Source organism: Argiope bruennichi, chromosome 9 (genome assembly GCF_947563725.1).
Source record: "Argiope bruennichi chromosome 9, qqArgBrue1.1, whole genome shotgun sequence".
Taxonomy (NCBI): domain Eukaryota; kingdom Metazoa; phylum Arthropoda; class Arachnida; order Araneae; family Araneidae; genus Argiope; species Argiope bruennichi.
The window spans coordinates 90,954,674-90,975,020 of NC_079159.1; the positions used below are offsets into that span (position 1 = coordinate 90,954,674).

Genomic DNA, 20,347 nt, shown 5'->3' on the forward strand with positions numbered 1-20,347 from the left:
GCAATAAAATTTAATTTGAGATAATATACAGTATTCTAATAATTTAAAATGTATTTTCACAAAAAAAATTCGTTACTATGATCAGAAGCTGAACCATATGCTCCGAATGACCCTGTAATGTCTGGGATAAATGACAACGATTTTGTAATTAATGAATTATTTTGGGAAAAAAAGCTCATTTTATAAATTATCTTAAGAGAATAAATAAACTCAGAAACGGCACGATATAAAAATATTTGTGTTTGGTATCTTCTTCTGTACACGTGGAGAAGATAAACGGAATTGCAAGTACAGCCGCTAACCAGTTTTACATATTATTTAAATTTTTCAAATTTTGTACTAGTCGGTACCATGAATGTAGAATCAAAATTAAACTAATAGTTTTGAAAAAAAATGGTGATTAGTGGTATATAATATAAAATTTTTGTATATAATAATTTATATATGCCATCGAGAATATACGAAATTACTTATTACAGTACATTTGGAAGTAAATCTCAAATCTTTTGCAGAATTTCATCTTTTCAACCTGAAATAAGTCAAGTTAAATTGAAGTGCATATAAGATAATGATATACATTTACAGTCGCACTACATTTAGTAATTTACATCTACATCATATACATTTACTGAACCAAGAACAAAACACAAGGAAAAGTGGAAAGAAATTTTATTAAGGAAGTACAAATGAAGATAAAATAGCTCACAATCTTTGATTTTAAGTTTATTATTTAATTAAATTTATAACATCTGTGATTTTGTTGTTGAATTTCAATAAAACTCTCATATAGCTGACGAGGCAGGTCTGTCTTGATATTTGGCAGTTATAGATATTAGGCAGGCTATAAAATAAAATAAATAAATAAATAGACAAATAAAAATTTAAAAAATTCTTTCAAATTATATATATAAACTCATTATTTTCTTTGTCAAAAGGAATAAAAGTAATTTTAAGATACATATTTTGTTACACTTCACTTTTTTTATATAATGATATTTATAATATTACATAATAAGTGGTGCACTGATCTGAGAACAAGTGTGTACGTTTCGCTTTTGACGTCTTTTTAGCGATAGCAATTAAAACAAAACCATGAATATCTTTTTGTCACTTTTTAAAATTAAATGATAATTTTAATTTCAGATTTAAAAACAAATATAATGGAGAGATGAAAAATTGCCTATTTGCCTCTACTAAATCATTGAGGATGGTCACTGGATTCAGGACGAAAACGCATACTAGTCTCTAATGATGCTTACTTTCACTACATCATGAATTGTAGTTTTTGTCAATTGCATCATGGGATGGGCGTGATGAGACATTCAGATTTAAAAATCATCTGAAATCATCTACAAAGCAGATAATTAGCTCTAGAACTGATAAAAGTTACAAGTGGTCGATTCTTGGATTGTAGCTTCTAATTAATAAGCGCTTTTTAAAATTTGTGATAGTTTTTTAGTTACAAATTAATTGAAATTAAAATTTTTTCAATTAATTCTATGATATAACATGAAAAACATTTTCCCATTAATGTAAAATTAAAAAATATATATATTTGCTTAATTGTGCCAATCTTATTTAAGAATATTTTATTTGCATAAATTAAAATAGATTTAAAAAAAATAATGTATAGTTGACAACATACTTTTGATTTGGCTTAATCACTGTATTTCATGACCGTTGGAATGACAGTAAATGCATTCTTTTTTTTTATATGTATGTATATTCTTTAATTACAGTTGATTAAATTAAGAGAATGCTTTTCAAAATATTAAAAAATATGAACTAATTAATCTTAACAGAATATTAGGCTGTTAACAGAATATTAGGTTTCAGAATCAAGGTTTGATTCTCTTTTAATTATTTTTATATTGATAAAATGCACGCGACACAGTATGTAATTTTATTTACATGAAAGAAAGTAGAGGACTATTCAAAAAGAAAGAGCAGATTTAAAATATTTATTTCTAATGAACGACGATATATAGAGACATACAGTTGGACAGAAGAATATTCAAAATTTTAAGGGTATCGCAAAATGAATGCAAGATTTGAATTTCCCACTATTCGTGCAGTAAAGTATCGGCAACCCTTTTAAAAACCGAGTTCGCAAATTATACAGACTAAGTCTATGGCAAAGGATACCGACGTGCTCTGCTTGGTTTAAGCCTTGGCATCTTTTTGGCAAGGTTTTGCACTCATAATAGTGTAATTTTCGCTATTTGGCTCAAACCTTGTACCTTTCATTAGTTTTATGAAAGATACGAGTGAATATCAACACGATCTAATTTTTATTAATATAATTGTTTTCTCTAAATATTACTAGCAATACTACTAATACTTAATAATAATAATAAATATTACTAATAATACTAGTAATTCAAGTAAGTAACTAATGCTGTTTATGCACAGAAGTATAAAAACTAAATGAAAGTAATTACTCAACATATGATGCAGCAATTAAATAAATCTTATTTTTCTATGATTTTCGTGCCTTTATTAGATAATTTATGCAGTCATTGAAACTTGTTGCTGAACGTTTGTTACTTTCCCATCAACTACATATCTAGAGATGATAACTTACTGCCCAAAACGTATAAATATGTAAGCTTTAACGGAATATGTGATTTCGTAGCTAATTTTTTTAGTTATATCAAAATAATATTAAGAAGAAACACACATAAAAAACATTTTTAATAAATTGTAATTTTTATATTTACTGAATTTAGGTTTCAGGATTTGATCTTTTCTGCTGTATATGTGTTCCAGATTAATATTACATGCAAACCATAAAAAATAGGAGGGGAGATAAATTCACAAATTTTATTTATTCTTATAAAAATATATTTCGGTATGACATCTTTTTGGCAAAACATTGCCAAAAAGATGCCAAGGCTTAAACCAATCAGAGCATTTCGGTATCCTTTGCCATAGACTTAGTCTGTACAATTTACGAACTCGAACCGAAACAAATAAACTTGAAATGGTTTTTTAATAGGGTTGCCAACACTTTATTGCACGAATGGTGGCAAATTCAAATCTTGCGTTATTTTTGGGACACTCTTGACATTCAATTTTAAATTCGACGTTTGTCCGAAGATAAAAGTCCATTTCTGATCCCACAGGATGTAATTGATTTATGATTATTGAACTCATTACTATATTAATTTGATATAAAAGAACGTGATAAATAACAGAAGGTATGTATCGCGTATATAAGGTGATGCATACGCGCTGTGGCTTGTGCACGCTACAGATAGGATTACATTCCTTGAAGCTATGATCGGGCTATTTTCGGAAATGCTTAACATTTTCAGTTAGCGAGCGAGGATGATCAGTGTTTTTCCCAATGCTTAAGCAACCATCTTTTACAAATTTCATGCATTAAATCTGCTTATGAAGAAAGGGCTCTTTGCTAAATTTGCAATGAAACGTCTACCTACAATGCAATAATGTATTCACTTCATGAATGCTGCAGTCATGAAATATTAACTTTTTTAAAATGAAAAATTACATTGTTTCGTTAACAAATTACAGGAAACGTTTTTGTCGTGAACCCGATTTAATTTAAACAACTCAACTTAACGATTTCTGGAAAAAACGAAGAAGATAATTCAAGAAAATTCTTTCCAAATTCTTTGTTTGTTTAAAAGTATTTTGCCAGGTATACATTCGTCCAGTTATAAAACAGCCAGTAAGCAGTGCATGCGTAGAGAGGCTGAAATATGCTGCTCGGTCGATGGCAATTAATCGTCCAGACTGGACAACAGCATACCGCTGTACTGTATTTTTTTCTTACTTTGCATGCATTTGTAGAATTTGGCGTTTTTTTTTTTTTTTTTTTTTTTTTTTTGCTTGAAAAAATTTATAACTTATCATAGATTAATTCCGACATTTTTTGTCCTTTCTGATGCGAGGTTGGTTTTTATCTTTTTCATTTTATTCCCCATTTCTTGTTTACAGTTTTCTAAATTTAGGTATGTTTTTTACCTTTTTTTACCATGTTTCTTTGTGCAAATATCCAATGTTTTAATACGATACGAAGTGAAAAAAGAAAAATTCAGGGACGCCAAGACGGCAATTTATAGCCAAGAATGGAATGCCTGAATCCATCTTATGAAATTGTGGCAAAAATAAATTAGACCCTTTCTGCGCTGAGCTGCCTACTGGCCCTCTTATAACTGGCCGAGTGTAATATAACTGGCATTTCTTACAAATGTTAGCATTATTTTATTACACTTTCAAATTTCCATAGTTCCGAATCAGTTTTACGGATTAAAAGATATTCCAGGATTTTGGTAATTGGAGAATTTTTATTTATAGTATTTTAGCGATAATAAATGCCATGAACTATTGCCATTTTTTATTTACAAATTGCAGTGCTTCTTTTTACGGAATTATCTGAATACATAAAAACTTTTTTTGAGCTATCCTCTAACTTGTAATGTATCGTATGCGATTCTATTGTCGATACAAATTTTAAAGTTTTCTTTTTATATTTTAAATATTTCTGACATAAAAAATTGATCTATATTATTTCGTTGTACATTTTTTTTCAAGTGATAAAAAAGATTTATATTGCATTGTTGGAACTCCCGCCACACAATTTAGAGGTTGTCTGCTCTGAACAATTAAGCAGAAAATAGTATGAGCACTGTTTTTTGTTTCATTTTTTAAAATTCTTTTCATCTGTATTAAAAATAAATGGACTTTAAAAAATATATAAAATACCTGTCCGTTTTGAGTGCATTCACACACTTGGCATCCATTATCCGAATTCGTTACTATCTTGCATATATCTAGATTACAGTTATCTGTATCTGGGCATTCTGCAATAATAATGATAACAAATTATCAAGTGCGCAACATAAACTAGAACAGAATCATTACATTCAAAATTTTAGATTACAGTCAGATGATGGCGATTGCATAGTCGAAATCCTTCGTACTTCCAAACCATGCCAGCGATATGAAAAAGCATTTGTGTATTCCGTTTGTATTTTCGGATTCAAGTCTCAATAGCATTCAGAAGTAATACATTTGATGGATATTTTGTTAACACGTTGCGTACGACTCTCTGCGCACTCAACACGCTCCCAGGGTCCACGCATTTTTGAATGCTCTAGAAGAATGCTTAGCAAAAAGTAGGATGCATATATGCACATTTTTTATTTGCATTTGATATTATATTTACATAAAGTATTCTTAAATTTTACTATATATTTTATACATTATTATTATAAGATTTTTTACATTTTAATTATTATTTCACAAATCTGAATAATGCTTTAGAGTCTGATATTTGGCAAAGCTTATTTCCTTGTGCAATGGTGTTCGGCACGATTAGCCACAATATATTGTATTAAGACATTTAGGATCACTCACGAATTTTCTCGCGTTTCGCATCTCATCTGTTACGGGCGGCTCACGAATTTACGGACGGTTCACGAGTGATGCGTGGCCCGTCTATTACTGCTTCATAAATAACAAAGTTATGATGGTTTTAGAAGGTACAAGTGTGCCCCAAAACATGCTGTCCCATGTGTATGTTTTATAAATTTCTTTGCGGTTCTTAATGGGTGAAATATTTGCCTCTTGTTGGTTTAGCCGAAAAAACATGAAAACGAGATATCTCGTGATCCGTCCTGACAACGTTTGGCCTGCTAAAACGAGATATCTCGTGATCCGTCCTGACAACGTTTGGCCTGCTAAAACGAGATATCTCGTGATCCGTCCTGACAACGTTTGGCCTGCTAAAACGAGATATCTCGTGATCCGTCCTGACAACGTTTGGCCTGCTAAAACGAGATATCTCGTGATCCGTTCCGACTACGTTCGACCTGCTAAAACGAGAAATTTCGTGATCCGTACGCAATGTGTTAATGCTTTCGAGGCCATGTGTGAAGAAGTTATTTAAGCTTATATTTGGCATAATGTCTTCTTAATATAATTGTTACAAAATTTTGTCAGATCCATTACAGGTTTTCATTTCTCAATTTTTATGTGCGTGCATATGTGGACACGGTAATTAAAAATTTAGTAAGCAAAAAGGACACATTTCAGCTTATAATTTGAACTTCATAACTATGGATAAAATCTAATTTTGAAATAAACTTAGTCATGGATAGACTTTTTGTTTATTTGCTTATTTGTGTGTGAAAAGATTAACACAACTGGTAAGGTAAATGCAATTTTGTACGAAGGCTTGTCTCTAAAATTCTAGATATAAATAAATTTTAGACACTCATCAGTGGAAAAAATTCCAAAATATTTACACAAAGTTTCTTCAACATATTATATAAAGTAATACCAATAACATCATACTTTACAGTTATATACGAGGGTTGAGAGGAGAATGTTTTCACTGGTTTTCTATCATAAATACTGAATACAATTGCTTACCGTAAATAATAAGTCTTTTTAGAATGATTTAATTTCGGCAACGTCATGATGTTTCGGAGTTCCGCGGTGTGACAAAGTGGTTACGAGCAGCTCCACATCATAATTTGGAACAGTTATTATAATTTCTAAGTTTAGAGAAAGATGTAAATCAATTGAAACTAGTTTAGAGGAGCGCATAAAGCTCTAACGTCATGAAATTTGGTAGAATTGTTAGATTAATATTTTAAATATAATATTAATATGAAATATTTTGATTATTTATGGGGAAAAGACAACTTTAATGGAATTACGTTGCACGTGCCTTTTACTATGGAGACTGATTTAACTATTTTAATTATTTTCGAAAAAATCCAGAAATTTCACTCGTGTAGCTATCTAAGACCAAAACAGGAATAATTTTGAGATTTTAACTTCATCCGAATACAGGGAAATCAAATCCTGAATTATATTAAAAACTAATTTTTATATACATATTATCAAAAATTATACAAGGTTCCTATGCCCTATATAATTATCATGGATTTTAACATGGATTTCTCAGTAAATATTCAACACTATATAAATTTAAATTATATATCCAGAATTGCTTTAATACCATCTTTATAAATACTGAAATTAACGTAATTTTTAAAAATCTTTACATTTATGGAAAATGAATTCGAATATTTTCTCCTGATTTTCTTGTTCTCTAACACAATATGTTGAATTTTAGTCTTAGCTTTGTAACATAGTAGTGATAATTAAGTATGGACTGTGAAGTTTTTGTTAATTGCCGTAATTATAAATTTGAATGAAATTTAAATACTATAAATAACAATTATCTTAATTGAATTCTTGTTTTTTCATATGCACGAACTGGCAGATGATAAACAAAATTTAGTACTGCGAATGCAGTGATAAAACATCGCCAACTTCGCCAAATTTCCATTCAGGGTATTCACTCGAATCATGGCCCTAAAATTAATTTTTAAACATTGGAGATAGATATATGCTTCCAAATACTTCTTCTTGCGTACAGCCGACCACACGCCACCACTGAACGTAGCTGTATCGACAGAGATGTGTACTTCCAAGTGTAATATTTTCCATTGATGGAACATGGATTTTTTCATACTGTTAATTAATATATTATTGGAAATTTTTGAAGTCTAAACTTCTATAAATTCTGCCCTGCATGCTTCTCCCTATTATTAATCTCTGCTAATACTAAAGGAGAATGTGTATGTATTAGCTGTGTGTGTGTGTGTGTGTGTGTGTGTGTGTGTGTGTGCGCGCTGTACAAGCTAGAGCAATTGACCAAGGGCTATAAAACTTAGCAAAGAGGTAATAACCTTTCCTTTCTGTATAATAATTTGGAGTATTTCATGTATTCGAATTTCCATACTCAAAATCTTGCATCTCAGTGTTTTATGATTCGGAATAGTATGGAGAAGAAAACGGAATCTGTACTTTGTATCTGTTAATCTATTTCTATCTTCAATTAACTGAAAGAAAATTTGACACAGAAGTAAAATTTTTCAGTAAAAAAAAAATCACATTTCAAATTTAATTTATATAAATTTTAGCTTTCCCCGAGTTTTCCCATTTGCATAGATGTGATAGCAAAGGTTGGCAAACAGCCAAATTATTGACCAAATTTTTTTTTTCAAAATTTGATATACATACACGTTAATTGCTAAAACTGTATATTAAATTCCGTTTACTGAAGTCATTGCATTTTTTTATTATTACGAATGTACGCATAGAGGCTGAGAGTAGATTTATTCAAAATTTGATTTTATTCAAAATCTTACAAGTATCTTCACTTTAGACGCTAAATAATTTCATGAAATTTTATTATTTTATCTTTTGAAGTTTTCTAGATATCGTTTTCACTTTTATTTTTGACAACCAAACAAGATTTATTCTAAATTGGATTTCATTTAAAATTTTGATCTACAAATTTATAATAAAGATCGCATAACAATTTAAACCGCTAAATTTAAAGTGTATTTAAAGAGTATCAAAAGTATTTTATTTTCACAGCCAGATCGAATTTATTTCCTTTATATTCGAATTAACTTAAAATTTTGACAGATTGTACAAATTTATTGTAAAGAACGCACATCAAATTATATCCATATAGGCTAGAAGTATTTTTGAATTATTATATTCACAGACATACATAGTTAACCTTTTAACCGGGTAATTAACTTATATTCACTTCGTTTTTGCATTGCAATAATTCGTCATACCCAGTTAACAGGTTAAAAAAGTATGTTTTTGAACCTGACTGAAATGTCAAAATCTCGAATTTCAGTTTTTAGATTACTACAATACTTTCTGTCTATATGCTTCATGCACTTGAAAGCAAATATATGTTAATTTTGAAATTTTTATAAAAGATTTTAATTCTACCGAGTGCTTAATATTTAATGACGAACAGATAATCTAATCTAATCTTAAAATAAAACAAGATTATTCTCCAGTAATAATTATTGAACCGTAACAGAAAATAAGATGGCAAATTATTTGATTCAAGAAATCAAAACTCTTCATTGAATAAGAAATGCGAGAATACTTACGAGCGCTTGCACTTTGGAATAAAGCGCAGGCTACTATGGCCCACAGCATGAGCAAAGCGTAGAAGAACTTCATTTTTGCTTCAGAAATAGAAATGAGTGACAAATATTTTTTTCTGGTGATTTTTGAACAGTATTTATATATTCCAGTGAGAGATTATTTGCTGACGTCCGTAAAGATTTATAATCAGGATGGTAAAAAAAGTGTTTTTCTGTCACGATGATCTCCGGATTTTGCAGATGTGTATAGTATTTTTACTTCAATGACTCATTGGGCAAACCAAACAGGTGTTCATATGTTATTGAAATGTATCTGTGTCTTCTTTTAGAAAACATTCAAGGTTAAGAGATATCACGCAACGATTCAGCTTGAAAACTGTGAAATAATGCATTAATTCTCTTTAAAAATTAAATTCAGCCTCTGTTTAGTTCATTTCAATATCACTGTTTCATCTCAAATTGAATAAGTTAGCTGGAAAAAAATTAGCCGTTTTTGCCAACTTCCTTGTTTGAAAAGATGGACTTTTTAGGTTATTATACAGAATACTATTAATATAGAATATATTTTTAAAAATATAACTTTTATATTGGATGAGACTGCAAAACACGAACTTATTTGAATCAGTCTACTACAAATTATTACAAGTACGAATTAAAAGTATATATTACAAAATAAAGTTCGAAGTAACACTCGCAATTTAGAGTTTGTGTCCAAATAAAGAATTCCCTTTTTTTCAAATAATAAATTTCAATATTGGCGAAAGCAGGTGATTGAATATTTTAATGGATGATCTTGAATTTCATCATAACAACAATAACATCGTTAGAGATTGTGTATGGATTAATTCTTGAAAAAATATTAAAAATAAAGAAAAAAAATTGTACGGAAATAAAATTGTCATCATTAATAAGGTAATTAATCTTATATTTGAAATCAATTTTTATCATCTTTATTTCTTTTACTTCTTTCAATTGCCTGAATGAAGGTGTAAATAACATGACCTATCATTTCTAATTATATTCTGTAGTTTTATTAATCGACTACTTGTTTAGCTAAATGCAGCTGTGCAAAGATTCAGCGAAGTAGTAAAAAGCGTTCGTATGGCGATTTGTTTAACTTTGACCGTTGCCATTCGACAATAAGAAGGGATAACATAAGATATTGTAGAATATTCTCATGGTGTTGATATTCTGAATTCTGAACGATATCTTGGGGATATCATGATATGGTTGCCGTACAATTAGTGCTAATAACATACTGAGCAGTGTTATAGAACACTATATATTATACAGTGTAATATTATACAACTAGTAGCCTCTGGCGGCCACCTTGTTCGCTCAGTTTAACAACTTTTTAAGCTGTTAAACTATTGTAATGATTCAGCTTCTTCCCTGTTTGACCATGGTGACTGTCGTGGCTGGTTCGTGAGTGCTTTCAATAAATAGGCAAATAGAAAACTTAACAGATTTAATTCAGATTCGTTCGAGTTACTCTGCTCAGTAACTCCTTCTCCTCCAAGAGCCAACACTCGAATGACATCACTCTTTTAATTACACTCGCGCTAGTGGTCTAGCGCCATCTATGAACGTTTATTTCCTAACGCTTCAAAATCCAATCACTACAGTGACGTTTCTTTTCCCACGCTCTATAATTAGCATATAGACAGCAGTATTAGCAATGGCGACTACCTACCTCAGTGTAAGTGCTTCCAGAAGTGCCAGGTGGTCAACTCCTTTAAAGTAAGGACATCTGGGCAATTAGTGCGAGTCCAGATAAGGGACCCCACCTGCAATGTATTTGAAACAGATGTAAACCTGCATTCTTTACATTGTCGAGGGTGGCTCCCCAACGCATTCCCACAGTCGACGGTAGATCAGTGAAGTTGTTGCTGAACGATTATTGGATAACCAGGAAAATGGTCCGATGTGAATGAGGGTGGGAACAGGATAAAAGTGCGAGGAGATTGGAAAAGAAGCATCGTGGACACTGAGGCAGAAAGCGGAGTGTCCGACTAGAATTCCACCCGAAAAGATTCGGTGGATCCCTGGAGCTACGCCTGTTTGCGAGAACGCTACGAGTCGGCTAGCTGTTTTCTTAAGAGGTTTCCCCGAATTATTCGAGGAACTATCCTTATTGTGTCGAATAAAAATCATTTACCCTAGATGATGAACTGTAAATTTATGTAAATAAAGCTGTAAATAAAGAATTTGATCATAACGCTACCTTTTATTGGATCGAGACTTTACACTATTAATAATAAATGCATTTTTTAAAATTACACTTTCCTATCTGATAAGTCCGAAAGAATATGAATTTAATTGAATCAGAGAACTACAAATTATTGTGCTTTAAAATTAAAAATCCTATATACATTGTTTTAATGTCCGAAGAAATCAATTTTTTACTTTCTCATGCACGAAATATAGAGTAAAGTATCGTAATTCTCAAAAAGTCTCGAACTTAAGATTTTGACGAATCTCCACGTTTTTAACTTCCTAAGTTACAAAAACACAATTGTGTCTGTCTGTAAGTCTGTGAACACGATAATTGAAAAACGCGTTGAGATGGACAGTTGAAATTTGGTTCGTGGAATAAGGAGCAAATTCGTAGTTTCCTTCCAATTTTGAAAGAAATCCATTCACGCAGAACACTATGTATGTGGGTGATTGAGTACAAATGAACTCAATTGATACAAAACGCAAAAAGATTGGTAAATAAAATTAGTATATAAAACAAAAATATGAAATTTTGAATAAAATCTGTGAAATAGTTAACTGTATATTGGCTTGTATTTTTGTATGCATATAAATTTATTGGTTTGTATTTTTGCATGCAATAATCCATAAGCAGAATGACTTAAATCAAGGAAATTCAATATATTGACAATATATTCAATATACAACTGATGATTTAGTGCCAAATTTTGACATTTTAGGTATTAAGAGGCCAGTAAAAAGAAGTCCAAAATACATATGCAATAAATATGCTAGATTTATGCCAAAGTTCTCTATTTCGTGACTATCTTTCATCATTACCATATGTTATTCGCGGCTTGCCTAAAGTCTTCAGTTTTATGATGTGGAAAGGAGAATATATGCAAGCATTACCCCTACCTAGCCAGAAGCCATGCGGGAAACTTGATGAGGCCGCTGAAGAGCATCCCCACCCAACACGGTATTCTGACTCATCCGTGCAGGACATTTCTGTACGAGTTATAAACGTCCACTAAATCATTCGTAGCAATTTGAAAAAGGGGTAGGGAGTGACTAGTCTAGGTTTTCTAAAATCATATTAGCTATTGGCAAGAACCCCCACACTTGATGATATTGGACACTTGCAAACAATAAAGGACCCTCTAGAGCAGAGGTTCACAAACTTTTTTTTTCTCGTGTACCACTTTCAAAGTTTTATTATTTTCGGTAGACCCCCTGCTGCTACATTTCTACTGTATTCCCAAAACTCCTAAAAAATATCACCCTAAATTGGGGGTGTTAAGAAGGAAAAATAAGTAGCACATTTTCTTGTGTCCTATTTATTAAAATAATACTTGTGGTTATACAAAATTATAAACATTTATTATTACAAACAATCAACAATTGACAAAAAATCAACAATGAACTCTGAAATGTAAATCAACAATAAAAAATAGTCATACTTTTAATGAGACGAATGTACTTGATGAATTGACAGCAAATTATCAATATTTTGCTTCAGTTTTGTAAGAAGTAATCTCAAATTTTTGACACCTACCTAGTAAATGATGCTACCTGCCTACGTTGATAGGTAAATCCAAGCCAAAATTTTTGTTCTTTATTATGAAAACCAGAAAATTTTTCGTGGACCCCCACTTACAACTTGTGAGCCCCTGTTTTCTTTTCACGTCTACATGGAGCCCCGTGTGGTCTCCTATGGACCCCTGGGGGTCCACCTGGACTACTTTGGGAACCTATGCTTTAGAGAGAACTCATATCAATCTATTTACATTAGGAGAGAACTAAAGACCGAAAGAGGGATTCGATTTTTTATTGGAGACTATGCGAGAAAGTTTTAGAGACACCACTCCTACTGTGTTATTTTAATTATAACTCTTAACAAAACAAGAGATTGCATATTTTTATAGATAAGTTTAAACTTCATTATAATATTTAAAACATTATTACAATTATAAGCCTGAATTTTCATGTTGCATAAGCCAGTAAAATAATTCTTCAATGTCAGCATTGTTACAGATTTTGTATCAACTGAATACATGATTGTTTCTTGAAATCTAAGAACGAGATTACACAGAAGCTAAAACGATGAGATTAAAAGCTAATTTTTTGGATTTTGCGATAATATAAAAATTAATTTTGTAAGATAATTTCGGCAGATATGAGCATCACTTTTCATAAACGAATGATAGCGATTCCCTTTCCAGTGACGGCAAACACATTTATTATTTCCATGATTCACTCCTGATACTGGGACCCTATATCGAATGAGATGACCTATTCTTTGCTATCTTTTAATTAAAAAAGAGAAGAAGTCTTCTGATTATATTAGTGGTTCTCTGCAATTATATAGATGGCGAAAAATAGAAAGAGCAATCGCGTCGTATAACAATCAATGTAACAAGCCTATTCAAGAACTTGACTTAAACTTCTCTTTGATCAGCATCTACCGCGTTGAAGCTGATCAAACATTTCATATTGGAAAATTCATATTACATCTTCTTTCCTCTTATTAAATGGATATTACAATAAGTTCTCTTCCAAGTATTTCTTATAATATTAAATTAATTAGCTAAAAGAAACTTTGAATTAAATACTGATGTAAAAAACGTTCAAAATTGAAGTTGAAATTTACATGGTAAAAAAGTTTTGAAAGAAGCAGTTTGTAATTTTCGTAAGGCGTTTGTTTACATTTGACATTTACCTATGACAGTAAATAATACTGTTACGAATCTGTGATGCGGCTTTCCAGCATAGTTGGTTCCATAGGAAGTCCCAGAGCTTGGCGACCATTTGGCGACTTGGCGACGAATTTGGCGACTTTGGCGCCAAAATAGATTATACCCGAAACATCGAGAATTTTCCCGATCCGTCCGGTAGGAACGGAGATACGCCTGGAGCGTTCCTGATTGGTTGAGAGACTTCTAGCCCCGCCTCCTAAAACCTATAAAAGGAGCTGCAGCTGCCGGGGAGTAGGGTGAACCAGATCGGCTAGAGAGTCGTGGACCGACGGTGAATTGAGGGTTGTGAACCAGTCGTGACGCAGTAGTGGTAGAGTATTCGGAAGCGACAGAGTAGAGTCGTCGGGATCGACGGGGAAGAACGAGTCTTCCAGCGAGAGTGGTGAATTGAGGAGAAGAGTAGTGGTGAGTCGAGTGGTGAACAGACGGTGAATTGAGTCGCGAACCAGTGGAGTCGAAGAGTAGTCGGAATCGACAGAAAGAACTGGCCTTCCAGAGATTAGCGGAGCAGCGACGAAGTCAAGTAAGTGCTGAATTAAGTTGTGCGCTACGGTCTGCATTAGAGTCTGTTGTGTGCTGTTGTCTGCACGTCTCGGCTGAAGATAATTGTGTGCTGTATATAGTTGTCGTCTTTGTGCTGTCCTGTGTGTCTTCGTGTAAATAAACGTCGTTGTTTTACTTTCTACTGCCGCCTGGTGATTGAGCGTTTTTCACACCATATAACCCCCATTATCCAAACAAAACCCCGGAAATTTCGTAACAATACGAACGATTTCTGTGATACATGTTACATACATATTGGTAAAGAAAATTTAATATACTTATTAAAAAATGAAGGGGTAATTAAACATTAAATCATTCGTGGTATTATGGTATTTATCGCTACTTATTATACAGCACATCTTTTAGTTCATTTGGCACACTATTTGCATTCATATTTAAGTTTCGAAAACAGGATATATTTGATTAATTGTTTGATAAATTATCTACTGGAATAACGATAGTTCCACGGTGGGGATAACGAAGTGAGTTTTTATGAATTTTGCTCTGAAATATCTTGAAACTTTGATACCTAATTTTGATTATCCTTTTAATTAAATTAATTTTTTCACAATTTTTAGTGAATAATGCAATTTAAGAGCCCTATCCTACTTGAAGTAAATGAGAGCACGTAACTATATTTTGTTTTAGAAAAAATTATGGAAATTTTAATTCGGAAGTTATTATTTTTAAAAGTAGGAAACATTTCCTGAAACCATTTACTGTTTTTTGCATTGTATTTAATTTGCGAATAAAATATTTCATTATCAATTAATATTTGAAATAATTCTATGTGAAATGGAATCTACTCATCATTACTCTAGGTGCTTTATTTAAACAGAATAATTTTGAGAGGGTTTAATTATTTGTGTATTAAATAGCAGAATAGTTTGGGGTAAGGGTTAATTTTTATCCCTATACGTATTATTATTTATAATGCAAGTCATCTTTAACATTTGACACATTTTTGCAGTATTGAAAAACCAAATTCTATTTTTAATAATATCTTCACGTACCAATATCACAATAATAGAAAGTTGATATGAGTATATATCTATAATATCGTTTTCATCATATTGTGCAGTATGAATATTGATATCTTTGACGGCAAAAACAAGTTCACGTTTTAGTAAGAGATTTCTGATTTTTGAAAAATAATTTTCAAAAATAAAATTTTTTTCTTCTTTCTCCTTAAAAATTTAAGAATTAGTTTTCTATTCCTATTTCAATGTATTTCGAGATAATTTTCTTATTTATTTTTTTCAGTAATTATCGTATTGTATATATGTAACGATATTTTAAAATTTAATTTCAGTTCTAATTAATTTTCAAAGTTTTATCTTAATTTAGCTCATATTAACTTCATTCTAAAATGTTCTTATTTCCTGATCCCATTCCACTTTTTCTATTTGATTAATTAAAGAGAAACTTTGTAAAAATGCTTAAATTTGCGCTTTCACACGCTCCGAATGGAGGGATAAAAAAACTGTAAAGAAAGCACATTCTCTTAAAAGATTCCTATGTTTCCCTTATCAAAATCGACACGTGTAAGAAATCCCCATCGTAATCTCATAGAATATAAACACTGGGAAAAAATACTTTTCCTCTCTTTTAGCTTTTCCTCATTTCGTTCTGTGTTGTGCTCGTCGCCACTGCTTGTCCATAAATCATGCCTCCCGGGATAAAATAAAACGAAGTTAAAAATTCAAAATCTCTTTCTGTCTTCTGCCACGACTCACTCAAGGAAAATCGAGGAAAAAAACCGAACTTCATTAAATTTTTTAACAAGTTGCAAATTTATGGAACAAAATTATACGAGGATAATAAGATAGACGAATGTTCATGACTTCTTCTTCAACATTAGTAAGAGAAAAAACGTGAAAAATACCCATATTGGCATTAATTTCAATAAGCTTTGTTGACTTGAATTTTTGTTTCAATCAACAATTCATAAATGTTCTTTTTTTCAATTTAGAATTGCGATTAAATTTTTCAAAAAAAAAAAAAAAAACATCTTGCGACTTTTTAGCACACTGAAAAGAGTAGGGAGTTATTCTAAAATTAAAAATATGAAAGAAAAAGCAAAAAGCGAAAGAAAGAGTGAAGTGAAAAAAAAGGCTGCAATATAAATTAAGGAATTACAATAGATGGCGCTGTTAAGCAAATTTTTTTGTTAAGCTTTATTTCGAATCTCAACGTGAAAGGACACTAATTTTTATGAGTCCGTATTACAAGATTTTGAGCAGCTTTAACCATGTACTTCGCCATGAAATGGTACTAATTTTGACATGCCGATTTCGAAATATGTAAAGTATTTTCTTCTGTTCTTTTGAGTGCTGTCTTTATATCTTTGGAAAAGATCATATATGGAATGATCATTCGGATCATATATAATTATTTGGAATATCATATTTGAAGGTAACTGATAAAGGAACAACAAAACTAAGCCAAACATCCATCTAGTACTTAGAACTACTGTATGAACACCCAAGTAAAAAAGAATAGATAATAATTATATATAACATAATATAATCTCTTTATAGGACTATATATTGTTACGAACCTATAATATTGCTACCCGGCACGAATAGTCATCGTAAGAAAGACCGTTGTACGATCGGTCCTGTACGTGCTGAGATCAATGAACTTAGAGCTTGGCGACAGACTTGGCGAGCATTTGGCGGCTTGGCAATAAATTTGGCGAGTTTGGCGACTAAATGGATAGTACCGGAAAGTTCGAGAACTTTCAAGATCCATCCACTAACAACCGAGATGCAGCCAGGTACGCCCTGATTGGTCAGAAGATTCTAGCCCCGCCTCCCGGAACTATAAAAGACGGGCGCTCAGAAGCTACGAAGTTTACGGCCACGGCAAAGTATAGACAGCAAAGCACTGTGAAGTCTCTCCTTACCGGGGATAAGCCCCTGCCGGGGCTAGGCGCCCCGTCAACCCAACCATCAAGCTACGAAGTTGTTGTTGTTGTTGTGTGGATCGTCCGAGTCGTCGTGTGTATCGTCAGAAGTGTGTGTATCGGTGGAAGTTGTGTGTGAGAGAGTCGGAGTCGCCGACACGTAGAGGTCTTGGAGGATTAGACAGCAAGAAAGCTGCTGAACTAATGAACTATAGCAATTAAATGTGCTGCGTTATTACTATTAATTGACGGTATTTGTAATAGAAGAAAAATTTTGCAACAATATTCATGTGGATGTGCATGAAATTAAGTCTAACAAATTTAAGATAAGAACATTGTTATTTGTAATAAAGAAAATAAAGCATTCAGAAATATTATAATTTTATTTCTTGGTGCAGATGGAGCTTACAGCTGTCAATAAATCAATTCAACTTCAAAATTTTGTCCACCTATAAAAAATAGAGAGAAAATCAAATAATATTATTCATATTAATTTGAATAAAAAAAATTAAATAATGTTATTAATATGAATTTGAATAAAAACTTTATAATATGTACTACAATCGAACATTAATTTATCCTGATAATTTCATTCATCAACTTATTTTCCAGATTCTCCTTCAGTTACCCATCTTTCGGTATTCATTTGTTGTCCTATGTTTATTTAAGGCCTAATTCAGTTCAGCTAAATAAAAAGAGTCGAAAATCTTAGAAAAGCTCTACTCCTTATGGTCAAGCGTGTGTTAAGCCTGTTTCTTTCCAGTTCCTTTTGCGTTTCGTTGCAAATTATTATCAGAGAAATTTGTTTTTCTTTCTGAATTTTTTTAAATTTGTACTTTGAATTTCATTGTAGTTGAAATCTTGTAATTTATTGTCTTGTTTTCCAAAACCTCTAAATTTTATGGGATTTTCAACGAACAAAAGACGATTTTTAGATATAATCTAGGCTCTCCTGGTAGAAAAATCTCAGACTTGAATCCCTGCCTAGTGTTGAGTGACTCCTCTTTAAATTTTTTAGGATGGAATGATTTTGATCATAGATATTTTATTAATTCATATTAGTTTCATGGCTTTTCTGATTGATATTTTTTTAATAATATTACTAAATCCCTTTCTATATAGAATATATAAGGCATACACATTTAGTTTGCAAATTAATGAAACTTTCGTCTTCGACAAAAATGTAGAGAGCACCACATTGTTAAGCATTTTTTTAAGAATTTTTTGTTAGATGGTAGAATCAATTAAAATTAAATTCAATAAAATTCAGCATTCAAATGCAAATTTAATATCTTTACGGAAATGATTTAAAATTCCCCCTCAAATTCACTATCTTTAAAGAGTTTTGGTTCCTATGATTGTTCAACTTCAACAATCCGGGCTCTCCTTATCTGTTTAGTTTAGTTTAGTTATATTAACGTCCCGTTGTAAAGCAACACTAGGGCTATTTTGGGACGGACCTCGTAATTTTGAACCGTGGTCAGATGACGAGGACGACACATGAGTTGGCACCCCCCTCTCCACACCACACCATCAGGAGGACGTGTTTTCTTGGACGTTTCCTTATCTGTGGGAATTTCTGAAGGCCAGTTTATATATTATTAAAACAAGTGTTGAGAGATTTAAAGATTGGTACATTCATTAAATTTGAAACATCACGGAAGAAAATATTTGGCGAGTCATCGATAGATAACTTGATATGTAGTAAAGTACTATCATGAAAATGGCTCACACATTTGATATAGGCCTTCGTTCTACTAAATATATTGTAATCCAAAGAAAGAAATGTATATCGTGAGTGCACGTTGTTATTCGATAATATAATTCTCGGGTAAAAATGAAAATAAAGAAAGGAATTTTATTTTTATTCTCGAAATATTTCATGAGTGTTATTCGCATAGTGGTGAATTCATATATTTTTAAATGTTTTTCGGAACTTTTAGTTAACGAGGGTATTCTTTTTTTTCGCATTATATTTTAGCAAATACTCGCAGAAATGCGCAGTTATGAGTACAAAACATACAATGGATGAAACGATTTCTAATATTCCCACCATTGAAGTTTCTAAATAAAATTCATTCACTTTTATTGTGTTTTCAATATCACCGAGTTTTCTATGTACTGTTGCGAGGTAATTTGTTTCTAACCTCAATTTCAATTGGAATAAACTTTGGACACAGATTGCTGCTGATAACTTAGAGAAAATGAGCTTATTGGTTTAAAATGAAAGCTCAGGAACCATTTCTTCCCTTTCCCAAGTTCTGGTAAAGTTTGGCCTCGATCCAGAAAATTAAAAACCTTTTTCTCCTTAGCTCAGAAAATTAAAAGTTTTTTTTTAGTGTAGAAAATTTTCTGTTCTTAGACCCGAAAAATAAAGCTTAGGAAACATTTCTGCTTTTATTCCAGAAAACCAAAGCCCAAGAAACATTTCTGTTCTTAGCTCATAGAAGTAAAGTTCTGGAAATTTTTCATTTATTAGCAGGAAAAATGACATTCTGAAAACGGTTCTGATACTTGGACCAGAAAGTTCATACTTTTGAAAATTTTCTGATTTTAATCAAAAAATACAGACTCTGAAAATTTTTCTGCTCTTAGCTCTGAAAATTAAAACGTTTTGGTCAGAGTTCGGAAAAAACCAAACTCAGGAAACGTTTTTGTCTTGGCCTCGAACGTTAAATATCTAGAATTGAATGATTTACTCCAGGATATAGGCTGAATGCCAATGGTTGATAAACAAGACATAATTATTTTATCACTTTTACAATAAGGTTTTCGTTTATTTGTTGGTACATATGTTGTAAAAGGAAATGATGAGAAATTCGCTCTCCAAGAGTATTAATATTTCATTATTATAATCAATTTACCAATTATTTTGATTATTCTTTCAATCCATATATGTTGGAGAATTAAATTGAAAATGAGGGAAATCAAAATAAACCACAAAAAAATTAAAATCTATGATCACAATTTTCAAGTTATCA

At 31.6% G+C, this 20,347-nt stretch overlaps 1 long non-coding RNA gene across 1 annotated transcript; it reads right to left on the bottom strand.

Moving 5' to 3' along the window:
• Nucleotides 1-651: 651 nt before the first annotated feature.
• On the bottom strand, nt 652-9,174 carry LOC129983606 (uncharacterized). Its single transcript, XR_008785427.1, has 3 exons — nt 8,967-9,174; nt 4,732-4,829; nt 652-841 (listed from the first exon to the last, which is right to left on the bottom strand). It is a non-coding gene; the product is annotated as an uncharacterized LOC129983606 (long non-coding RNA).
• Nucleotides 9,175-20,347: the final 11,173 nt, after the last annotated feature.